A 10945-nucleotide genomic window follows, 5' to 3' on the forward strand; every position below is an offset into this window, starting at 1 on the left:
TGACCATGTCTACATGCCTAAATGCACTGAGTTGCCGCCATGTGATTGGCTGCTTAGAAATTAAGTGTTAACAAGCAGCTGGACAGGTGTACCTAATAAAGTGGCCGGTGAGTGTATATCACACAGTCGAACTGAAACTGGGATAGCAACATTAAAAAGAGAGAGAGGTTATTGCAGTTCTGCTGTACATTTCTCCCTTTCTGATTATATAACATTGATGCGAACATGTTGATGTTTTAGGCTTCAAACTCTAGAAATGTGGGAATGCATGTGGTTCATTTTACCAAGTTATTTGCAGGAGTATGCGGGCCCGATACTAGGGTCAGAGACCGCTTAGAACCTGTTTCCTTCATCTGTGTCACGTGGGCTCCACCGCGGCCACGGTCTTCAGGAGACTAGAAGCAGGTCCTGATTATGAACGATCTTTTTGCTCTATAGTCACCAAAGTAGATATTGGACCCTTTTTTCACAAACCACACATTCTGACACAGAAATGTCATTTTTTTAGACGGACACCTCAGAAGAAAACTTAGTTTGTGTCTCGGGACCAAAGTGATGACTTCACTGTTCACGTTTATTTTCATTTCCAAATTAGCATGGCCGACCTGTTAGATTCTTTAAAAGCTGTCTGGTCTTCCGACTGCTCGTGTTTCTCGACCCATCAGAATCAGAATCCGCTTTATTTGCCAGGAACGAGGACACATACGAGGAATTTGGCTTTGGATCATCGTTGCTCACAATGCGCTTGCACATACAAAACGACCAAACAATATATACTCACTAATATATACGCACTAATATATACACACTATAAACAGAAACAATATAGACAGGTTGAGGCAATAGAGCAATGAAGAGTGCAAAGTAGGAGTTAATTATGATCGTTATTATTTTAATTATGGAGCATAGTGCGAAAGGTGCTGGAATAAATGTTATTATATTACAATATGAACAGCTCTGATATAGTGATTGAGAATGATGAGTAAATAATAAGTGGAACCAGTGAACAGGTGCTGGTTAGAGAGATAGTGTTGCTGGGTTATTGCACAGAATTGAATGAACAGCTGACACTGTGAGCCAGAAGTCAGCTGTTCATCAGACAATCAACTTGGTGAGTACCATGTTTCCTGATAGGAATGATAGTGAAAAATCATAAAAATGAACCAGAATTAGACCTTTACATGAGCATCTAAATGTTGGCTATCATAATTTTCACTCGATACGACTCTGCCATCACAAAAGACTTCATCCATAAAACTGCATTCCGGTATTGAGGGGCTGTGCCATAGTACACTCAAACTGTCATTATACACCACAAGTTGGCTTGAAAAGTCAACATACAGTAGTTCAGTACATTGTGGGACACACATAGTAAGCACAGCAACCCCCCCCCCCCTCGGTAGACTTCAGTGTCCTTTCACATCTATCGAGCGAGTTGTCAGTTTGAAAAAAAAAAAAAAAAGAATACAAATCAATATATGTTTTACCTGTTTTCTCTCAGCGGGGCAGAAACCTCCCAGGACTTATTTAGAAAACCAATTCTTTCTTTCAATTCCTGCAATCAATTTGATGCAAAACACAAAGAAATATATAAAGAACATGTGCTTGCAGACAAATCCCTGCACATGGAGGTTTCCATAATGACCAATACTTCGGCTGTGTGCTCCGTGAAGGCTGGAGGCTGGGACTGCTGTTCTGAAGCTGCCTCGGTCAGACTCCTACCTGCTGGGAGGGCCGAATCAAAGCTCAGGCTTCTGAGGGAGGAACGATATAAAAGTTCACACCTCTGGCTGGAAATATCAAAATGTACACTGAGGATGGACATCAAAGGGCTCAGTCTAGTGTTGTTATATCCATTATTACAGAATGAGAATTGTTTCTGTGCTGACTTTTGTGTTGCACATTTTATATCAGTCCCTCCTTGCCTGGAAATCCAGACCCAAATCCAAAGGGATTAAGGGTCTGGCATGCGGTGATGAAAGTTGCCCATCCCGAGGGGAAGGCGTTCCTTAGAAAATCTCACTGCACGCAACTGGATAACACTACGACCAATCACCACAACACCTGGGGTGCCGTATCCAGAGCCCCGTACGCTTAGCTACCAGAGGAGCTAACCGCTAGATTACCGGTCGGCAAAATGAACGATTTGAGAGCCGTCTGCTGTTTCTCTTTTAAAGATCATTTTTGGGCATTTATTGACAGGACAGCTGAAGATATGAAAGGGGGGAGAGAGGGTGGAATGACACACAGCAAAGGGCCGCAGAGCGGAGTTGATCCCTCTCCCGCTGCGTTGAGGGGTAAACCTCTACATATGGGCGCCGCTCTACCAACTGTGCTAACCGGGCGCCCATGCTGTTCCTCTTTTAGATAAAAACCCAAATCTATCTCGTTGATTGTAGTGGCCAAAGCGCTTTTAAACAATTGGTTGGAAGTTGTTGCAGCAGCACAAGGACAGAAACGAGTGTAGAAAAATAAAGTAAAATCAATAAAGTACAAGAGGAATAGAAAGGTAAAATACTTAGATTACTGTAACAGCAGCAGAGTCAGCATGTCTCTGTTGATGCTGTACACCAGACACATTGATGGCCACAGCAGAGCTCCCATCGGGATCAATCTAAGGTTCAGTGTCTCGCTGCTGAGTCACAACCACAGCTGCCAAGTTAATAAGGGGAATGGAGGAGTGTATTGATGAGTTTTTTTATTTTGCAGTAATGTACAGATTGATTTGATTTTAGTTAAACTTGGGAACCACAGATTTATGCAGTCGGACTTTATGACTTCAGATTTATTCCTCTATGGTTATCGAGATCTAATATATCAATATACATTGAGTGATAGATTTAAAATTCAATGGAATATATCCAATAATCTAAGTATGTTGCAGAATTAAATCTTACGAAACCTTACATTTTTTATTATGTGGAAAATATCAGATTTTCAGATATTTCACATATTGGACATGTGAACAAAAACTCAAAGTCAAATGTATTGGCATGTAAAAAGCAACCTGGTCACTTGGGACAAGATATCAAAGAGATGGGGTGGGGGGGTTATCTTGAGATGCAGTGACGGACCCTTGCTGCTGCGGTTGTCCCTCTCATTAGTTCCCCCCCCCCCCCCCTCCCTCCCTCCCTCCCTCCCTCCTTCCACTTTCATCCTTAACACTTGTCACAGTGCTGTCAGCTTGCCCGCTCAACTGTAGAGGCGGCACCCCCCCAGGGACCGGATGGAAGTCACGGATGGAGAGAACGACAGAAAGAAGGCATACAAAAAATAGAGAGAGATCTCGGGGTGTAAGCCAGGCTTGTCAGCCAAAGCTAACAACAGAGAAAAGAACCGTTTCTAATAAACGCTAATCCGTCCTGTAAACGTCTGTCCTTCTCCACGCCACAGTCAGCCGGGAGCAGAAAGACGTGCTCTCTCAATCCTGGTCATTCAACCTGTACTACAGAGGGAAAAAAAGGAGGAGAAAGTAACGGCGATGCCGGCCACCATGGTGTCCTGCCAGGAAACGGTGACAGCGAGAGACGAGACCGGAGCGAGACAGCTGACTGGGCCCAGCGGGTCGTCGTGGGGACCAAATACACAAATGTCAATCATGTAAGGAGCTGGTTTGGGATTGAAATGTGAGCGTAGGTTTCCAGGAAATATTGCACTGCAAGATGTAAACACCATCAAACGTATATTGGAAGCTTTGAGTTGGACTCCCTCACATGTCAATGTTTTAATTAAGATTTCATTGTAAGTGCATATTTGGTTTTAATGTGTGTGTCTTTGTGCGTATGTAATGATGTGATGTAATTTTGATGCCTATCTTTGCCAGGTCTCCCTTGCAAAAGAGATTTTTAATCTCAATGGGTTGAATAAAGGATAAATAAAATGAAAAGAATTGGTGAATTATTTTTGCCAGTTGTTATTGTCTGGTTCTAGATTCTTCTTGTTCTGCAACTAAAAACAACAACCGGTGAATCGCAGGACAAGTTTCTACCACAACAACATCAGAACATACACGCCAGGTTCCTCAGAATCAAAGCACTTCTTTTTTGGGGCCGCCATTTTACTTTTGCACCGATATTTAACAACCGTACAGGGAGAAATGCATGAGATGAGGTTCAGAGACAGATGTATCCTTTTATTTATGGCTAATCCCTTTAGTGCTTGAAAATAATCTGGTTTATCGCTCTTGCTCGTATAATTCTCCCCCTCGCTGTTTCTATTTAACTCGAGGTGTTACGCAACATGAACAAACAAATGAAATGAGTGTATGAATCTATGGGGTCACTGACTGGACCACAAGCTTTTGCATTGGATCTGCTTTGAGCTAAATGCTAATGTCGGCATGCTACCGTGAATGGCATTAGTTTTGCAGGAATATGGTCATAAAGAATTGAACAATCTGAAATTTGACCGTTATACAACATGGCATTGGGACTTTGTGCAAACATGCTGTTCACGCTGACTTTCTTAAGCCAAGTGGCGTGTTTTCTACGCGCATGTTGAGCTCTCTGCGTGGATGTCTACGCTGTACACAGCGGGCGTAAACCTACACGCCACGTACCGTGTTATTGCAGGAATAGGAAAAGAAGAACGAGCTTAGCTTTAGTAAAAAATAAATAAACCGAAAGACTGTTGAGTTAAACATGACACGCGGGACACGACCCCTGGGTTTCTGGGTTAAAGTCGTGTGTTTTACCCATCCACCACCCCGACCAACCTCCCTACGCGGATCTTTCATGCTACTCGCTACGGCGTAAAAAGCGAGTCTGCATCTTGATAACATGCCAAAAATGACATACATATTGGCGTATTATAAATACACCATTTCATAAGACCATTCTGCGTGAGAAGGGATTCATCCTCTCCACAACATGAATGCCTGTACACAATATTATGTCAATCCGTCCAATAGTTGTCAAGACGATTTATTAAAAGCCAAACATGTTAACCTGTTTGTTGTTGTGTAAAGGTACCAAATATCTATCAATATCAAAGTCTTGATCAAAGGGGTGTATCGACAAACAGACCAAGGGTACCATCCCTAAGTTAAAACTCCTGAAGTAAAAAGCAGCCTGGAGGTGTGGTCAGACAACATGTTCTCCTTGTGCTTCTGGGGTTAATTGGACCATTGGACTGTTTATGTTGTTTATGGTTATACGCAGTGGGCAATTTCTTTGTTTTTAACTGTGGGGATAGACCTTTTAAAATCAGAGAAAATGTCTGTTCTAAATCAGTCTGCTACTTTAGCACCACGGACAGCGCCGGGGACTCTCAGTTAGGCTACGGATGTTTTAGAGGGCGAGGACGCGTAGTAACGAAGACAATCCCCTGGAGGGATGTTGTTCGTTGGGACTGGAGCGAGATTTATGTGAATGTAACATTTTGGTACATGGAGGAGAGTTTTCAGGGTTTGATTGTTTTTAGGAATGTTGTTTTTTTAATGAGATTTTCAGGATGTTGCAGGAGACAGACAACTGCAGCAACAGAGGGAGTATCAGTGATGCCTCCCTGTGTAACTCTGAGACGTCGTCTGCTGCTCTCCTGTCATGTCCCTCTGCTCAGGGCTTATTTTTATGACTTGTTGAAAGCAGTAATCCAACCCTCAGGGTGTGAAGTGAATGCTGAAAAACCAATTTGACTGCATCTCCATTTCTCTGGTAGTTCTCATTTCATATTTAGTTTTCACACAGCTGTGTCACTGTTATACAACGTTCACCTGCAGTTAATCAATGATCCATCTTGATGATCTTGCATTCTGTTTCTGTGTGGGATGCATGTTGTGGTTTCAAGGACTAGTAAGCTCAGAACAAACAGACCTCCGTCTGCTTTGAGTGTTCTGGGTGTTGCTTGCAGAGGTGGATTCGACAGCAGCTGAGCTGCCTATCCCAATGGCCCACTTCGGTTTTATTTGGAGCATGCTGACAGTTGTATTGTCACAGCATCAATACAGCAACGCATTGTGTGCTGACTTGGTGGATGGTCAAGAAGCCCTCCAACTAAAGGTGTATCATTTGACAGACCTTGTGGCTAAGAAACTATTCTTTGGTTTAAGTATTATTTTTGCAAAAACACTTTGTCTCTGTTGTGCAGAGATTCTTTCTGCAGCTTGTAGGTATTTCAAAGACCAAACCACTGCAATCCTCAGCTGAATTATAGAAGGTCCTTTGTGTAATTAGTTGCTCCTGCCTCGCTCTGGAGTCTTGTTCAGATGCCAGCGTGGCTCCCCTCTGTTGCAAAATGTAGAAAGGATCAGTTTCAGGCTCACTGTCAGCTTTTTAAATCCTTTAGTTGGACTAGAGAAGTGCATTGCGTTTTCCAAAGAAAGAACATTGAGATTTGTAATTACGCCCCCTACCCTTCCCGTAATTACAACATAGATATGTCAGAATCAGGAGACATGGATCACCTTAATTATGTCAAGTCATGATTACAAGACACAGTTGGCATAATTCTTTTCTATTTTTTTCTTTGGTAAATCCTTTGTGTTTGCTCATGTTACTTCTCACCAAATCTTCAAATGGTTTAAACCTTAAAGGTCCCCTATGATGCTCATTTTCAGCCTTCTACTCATATTTAGGGTTTCTACTAGAACATGTTCGCATGCTTAATTGTTCTTTATGGCACATCGTTTTTTATAATGCTGTTATAATGCTGATTCTGAATATACCTGTGGTCACCCTCTGTCTGAAACCCTTTGGTTTCTTATGCGTGTGTCTTTAAGCCCCCCTCCAGAAAAAAAAAAGCCCAATCTGCTCTTATTGGTCAGCGTTTCTGGTCTTCCGCATCTATGCTCTTGGAGTCTCTGCACAGTCATTGCAGCCGGGGATGGACTGTACCACCAGTGTATTGCTGCTTTTTTTAGCAATATATAGTATAGATGTGACATCACAACCATCCTGATGACCCTTGTGTTGTCTTCCCGTCGAAACTGCAACTTTGTGTTATTCTGGGTTGAAATTTCAACAATTTTTTATTTTTCCACACAAGATAACTAACTATAAAGGTTGTGTAATATGGGTGATACATGCAGATTAACCCTTGTGTTGTCTTCCCGTCAACCGTGCACCTTTTTGTTTTTCCAGGTCAAAATTAAAACCTTTTTTTTTTTTTATGTTTTGGTCGTCTTTTTTTAAAACCTTTGTTGCTTTTCCCTAGCTTTTTTGGACACTTTAGTCACTTTGTTCAATGGTCTTTCATAAATAAAGGCTTTTGAATGCTATAAAATTGAATAAAACATCCACATTTAAAGAAAGCACTGCGATGATCATTTATTTTACTTGTGAAGTGGGTTGTGTGGAACAATACGTGTTATTTTTCTGAAAATATGGTTGAAATGGGTCAAAATGACCCGATGACAACACAAGGGTAAAAGAGCATACATTTTCTATCAAATATAATACGTTTTCTCATAAAATCAACATTTACTTTTTGGCCTGTGGCCTTTCATCCAGATACATTTTTGGCCTTTCTTATGAATGAATTTGGGCACCTCTGACTTAAAGGAATACTCCGCCTTGCTTAGTCATCTGTCCACACATTAATGCATGTGTTTAGGTTTTTTTCTCCTCAAGGGATTAATAAAGCATGCCTCCTTCTTCTTTTCCTATTGTGTTTACTATTCCTCAATATGTGCAGCTTTTAGACTGTCCACACTGATAAACTCATCTATCGGTTACTGAAAACAGTCATCATGTGCGGTGCAGCCAAATTTTGTAGGTTTCAATAATCGTATGCTCTATTTCAGCTTTACGTCAGTCACAAACAACAAAAACTGCACTAGTAAATACTAAAAGTGGTGTATTTATCCGTACTTTAGCAAACAATACATGCAAGAAGAAGTGGAGTACACTACAGGAGTAGTTTAAGAAGTTTCTAGAAATGATGGACTATTTTAGAAATGTGTAACTGTAAATCCAAGCTACAACATTTTCAGACTCACCTTCAAGGCTTTCCTTGGGTGATTTCCAACATTCCTTTACTTTTCATTAAAGTGCGTATGTGCTTAGTGTGTGTTTGTGTGTGTGTGTGGGCAATGTAGATGTGTGTCTTTATAACTGCTGCTTTCTTTGTTTGCTCTCTCCACATCAGGAGCTGCCTTCAGTCTTCAATAAAACCGGGCAGAAGCAGCTGTATGCATCCGCACAACAAACACACAGATGCTTTAAATAACACAAGCATATGCCCCAACACGTGTAGTCTGCACACACACTGAGTCAGTCAGATGCTGAATCTGTTGCCTGCAGCAGCCGTGCTGTATCAGCAGACAAAAGGAGTCAACCTCGTCCGTGTGGGAAAGCCATCTGAAGAGAAGAGTTCTCATCACCTTGGTGTTATTCCCTGCTGCCTGCTGTATCTCCACCACAGATAATGACAGATAAATGAACCTTAGGATATCCATGCATGCACCTCAACCTCCTGTGGCAAGATGTTACAAACAAGACAAAGCAATTGTGGCTGAAACAGCTGAAACACATAAAAGATGCAGGTTGTCCTTTTTGCTCTCCTCGCGCACAGCACATAATTCCACTCCAGCTATCCTATATCATATTAACACGTTACAGTACACTTCTCCCTCTGCCCCCGATGAGGTAGCTCTGTTTCTGGAGATCACTGCAGATGCTCGACATGGCACGACTGCTGAACACATACGCACGCACACCCACACACACACAAACGCACCCACAGTATAGCGCTTCTCCACCAGCAATCTCACAGCACGCAGCACTTAAGGAAAGCATCCATTAATATTACAGCAAACACTTAACATCACCCTTTTTAGTGTAAATTGTTGAAAATGAACATCTTGCACGCACCCCTCTTCCCGCTACACACACTACCCACCCACCCCACACTCACTCACACACACACACACACACCACTGCTCCGGTGTTTACCCCGCATGCCCGCACACTCGCAACTTGAGGCTGAGCACCAAGTTCATCGCTCTCACACTGCATTCACCTTCACACACCTGAATGTCGCCATAATATTACACAGCATGCAAAAAAAGGCTTAAATCCACCTGGCAGAGGGGAAGAAGAAGACTTGTCTCACCTGTACGGATGTGTCTGTTTGCTATCTTCTATCCTTGTGTGTGAAACGCAGAGCTGAAACTTCTGTCTCACCAGCGCTGTTGGATTAACCTCCCCTCCCCTCCCTTACACTCTCTCTCTCTCTCTCTCTCTCTCTCTCCTCCTGCTCCCCTACCCCCCTCCCTTCTCATTCAATCTGGTCTCTCCCACCCTCCTTTTTCGCCCTCCTTGATCTTTTCTTTCCCGTCACTCCCTGTTTTTTCTCCAGCTGCCTCTTTCTCCCTCCTTCAGTGAATTCCCTCAACCTGCTGCTGTCTTTGAAGCCACACACCCACACACCCACACACGCACACTCCAACACACACACCTGTCACCACTTACACACAGACACACAATATATATGTTGTGATCTGATTAGGTTTTGGAGGTGCAATGCGTCCCACTGCAGTGGAGCTAGTGGTGAGATGCTCTGTAAAGAGTGTGTGTGTGTGTGTCACAAGTATTTGCTAGTGTGTGTGTGTGTGTGTGTGTGTGTGTGTGTGTGTGTGTGTGTGTACACAGATAAATAGGAGGGGAGGCGCAGCCGTGCCATAATAACCGTTGGGCTTTGCAATGTGGCGACAGCGCTGCCAACTTCCTCCCTTCTGCTCATTGTTGGGAGTCATTATCTCACCTCTGGGAGAGGAGGGGGGGGGCTGAAGTGAGGGGGAGAGACGGCGAGAGAATACATGTAATGCTCTCAAATTGAAATCTATCCTACCCAGTCCCCCTTTATAATCTTATTCAAATTCCACAGTCTGCTGCTTGCTCATATTTAAATGAGCACTTGACAGAATCCCCCCTGGGCTCCTGCTTTTCTTGGCCGGTGTTTGGCCGGCTGCCTGCCGCGCTCTGTTGCATCCCAGCATCCTGGATTCTTCTCGGCAAACTGGCGCGCTCTTCGTGTTTTGGCCCACACACAGGAATAGAATTAAAAGACTGGGAAGCACGGCCACGCAATGAGGCTTAACAGGTCTAATGGGCATGCTGGCAACAAGGTCTGGTCTGATCGGGGGAAGGTAATGGAGTGTAAAGCCACGAAAGCTCAGGACGTGTCCACACTGACAGGACGCTCTGTTTACTCTTCTCAGATATTCTTATGAGAGATTGTTGTTCACATCGAACCAAAAACAGAAAGTTAGTGGTGATTGCAAGCAACTTAATGAACATTCTTACCATGGACTTGACTCGAGGTGGGGATGCAAAATGGTTATATATACACTTTTTTATATTAAGCCTTCATTTGTGTCTTGAGAGACTGTCCTCCAATGAAAAAAAAAACTTTGTCCAGCTTATTTTTCCGAGGTGAATAGAATGGGCAGCTGCAGTGGCTTAAATAAGTTTACACAACCACACTATAGTTGATTAAAAAGAGGAATTAAAAAAAACATCTTTCTGAAATTGATCTTGATGCCTTAATTTAAAGAATTAAGGAAAATCCAACCTTTTAAGGACACCAATTTTCTTTGTGAATAAATAATGTATTGTAAATAAATAAATGTTCTTCCTTAAAATACAGGAGGCATAATAATACACCCCCCTATGTTAAATTCCCATAGAGGCAGGCCCATTTTTATTGGATCCAGGACACTAGATGTCCCCCCCCCCCCCCCACATCATCACATACCCTTCACCATACATAGAGACCGGCATGGGGAACTTTCCATAAGATCATCTCTCAATGCAAATCAGACCAGCTATCAGTCTAACTGAAACAACACCATGGCAATCTCTATGCATACAAAAACAAAAACCCACTGTGGCTTCTGTGGTCTGTGTAGCTTTGAGTTTATAATGACCACGCTCTGCCGTAGTCTCAGCTTTCCTTTCCGCTTGCCACCTCTGATGTCGAGCAGCGTGCAGCCTCTTCCCTGAAC

General features: G+C 42.9%; 1 protein-coding gene across 1 annotated transcript in view; it reads right to left on the bottom strand.

Annotated features, from left to right (window-relative positions):
* c1qtnf4 (C1q and TNF related 4) overlaps nucleotides 1-9194 on the bottom strand; it is a 24796-nt gene extending 15602 nt beyond the window's left edge. Inside the window, exon 1 of the mRNA XM_034865612.1 lies at nucleotides 9052-9194. The gene's annotated coding sequence lies outside the window, so the exon portion shown is untranslated. The remainder of the gene's footprint in view (nucleotides 1-9051) is intronic.
* Nucleotides 9195-10945: the final 1751 nt, after the last annotated feature.

Source organism: Etheostoma cragini, chromosome 1, assembly GCF_013103735.1.
Source record: "Etheostoma cragini isolate CJK2018 chromosome 1, CSU_Ecrag_1.0, whole genome shotgun sequence".
Classification (NCBI taxonomy): Eukaryota; Metazoa; Chordata; class Actinopteri; order Perciformes; family Percidae; genus Etheostoma; species Etheostoma cragini.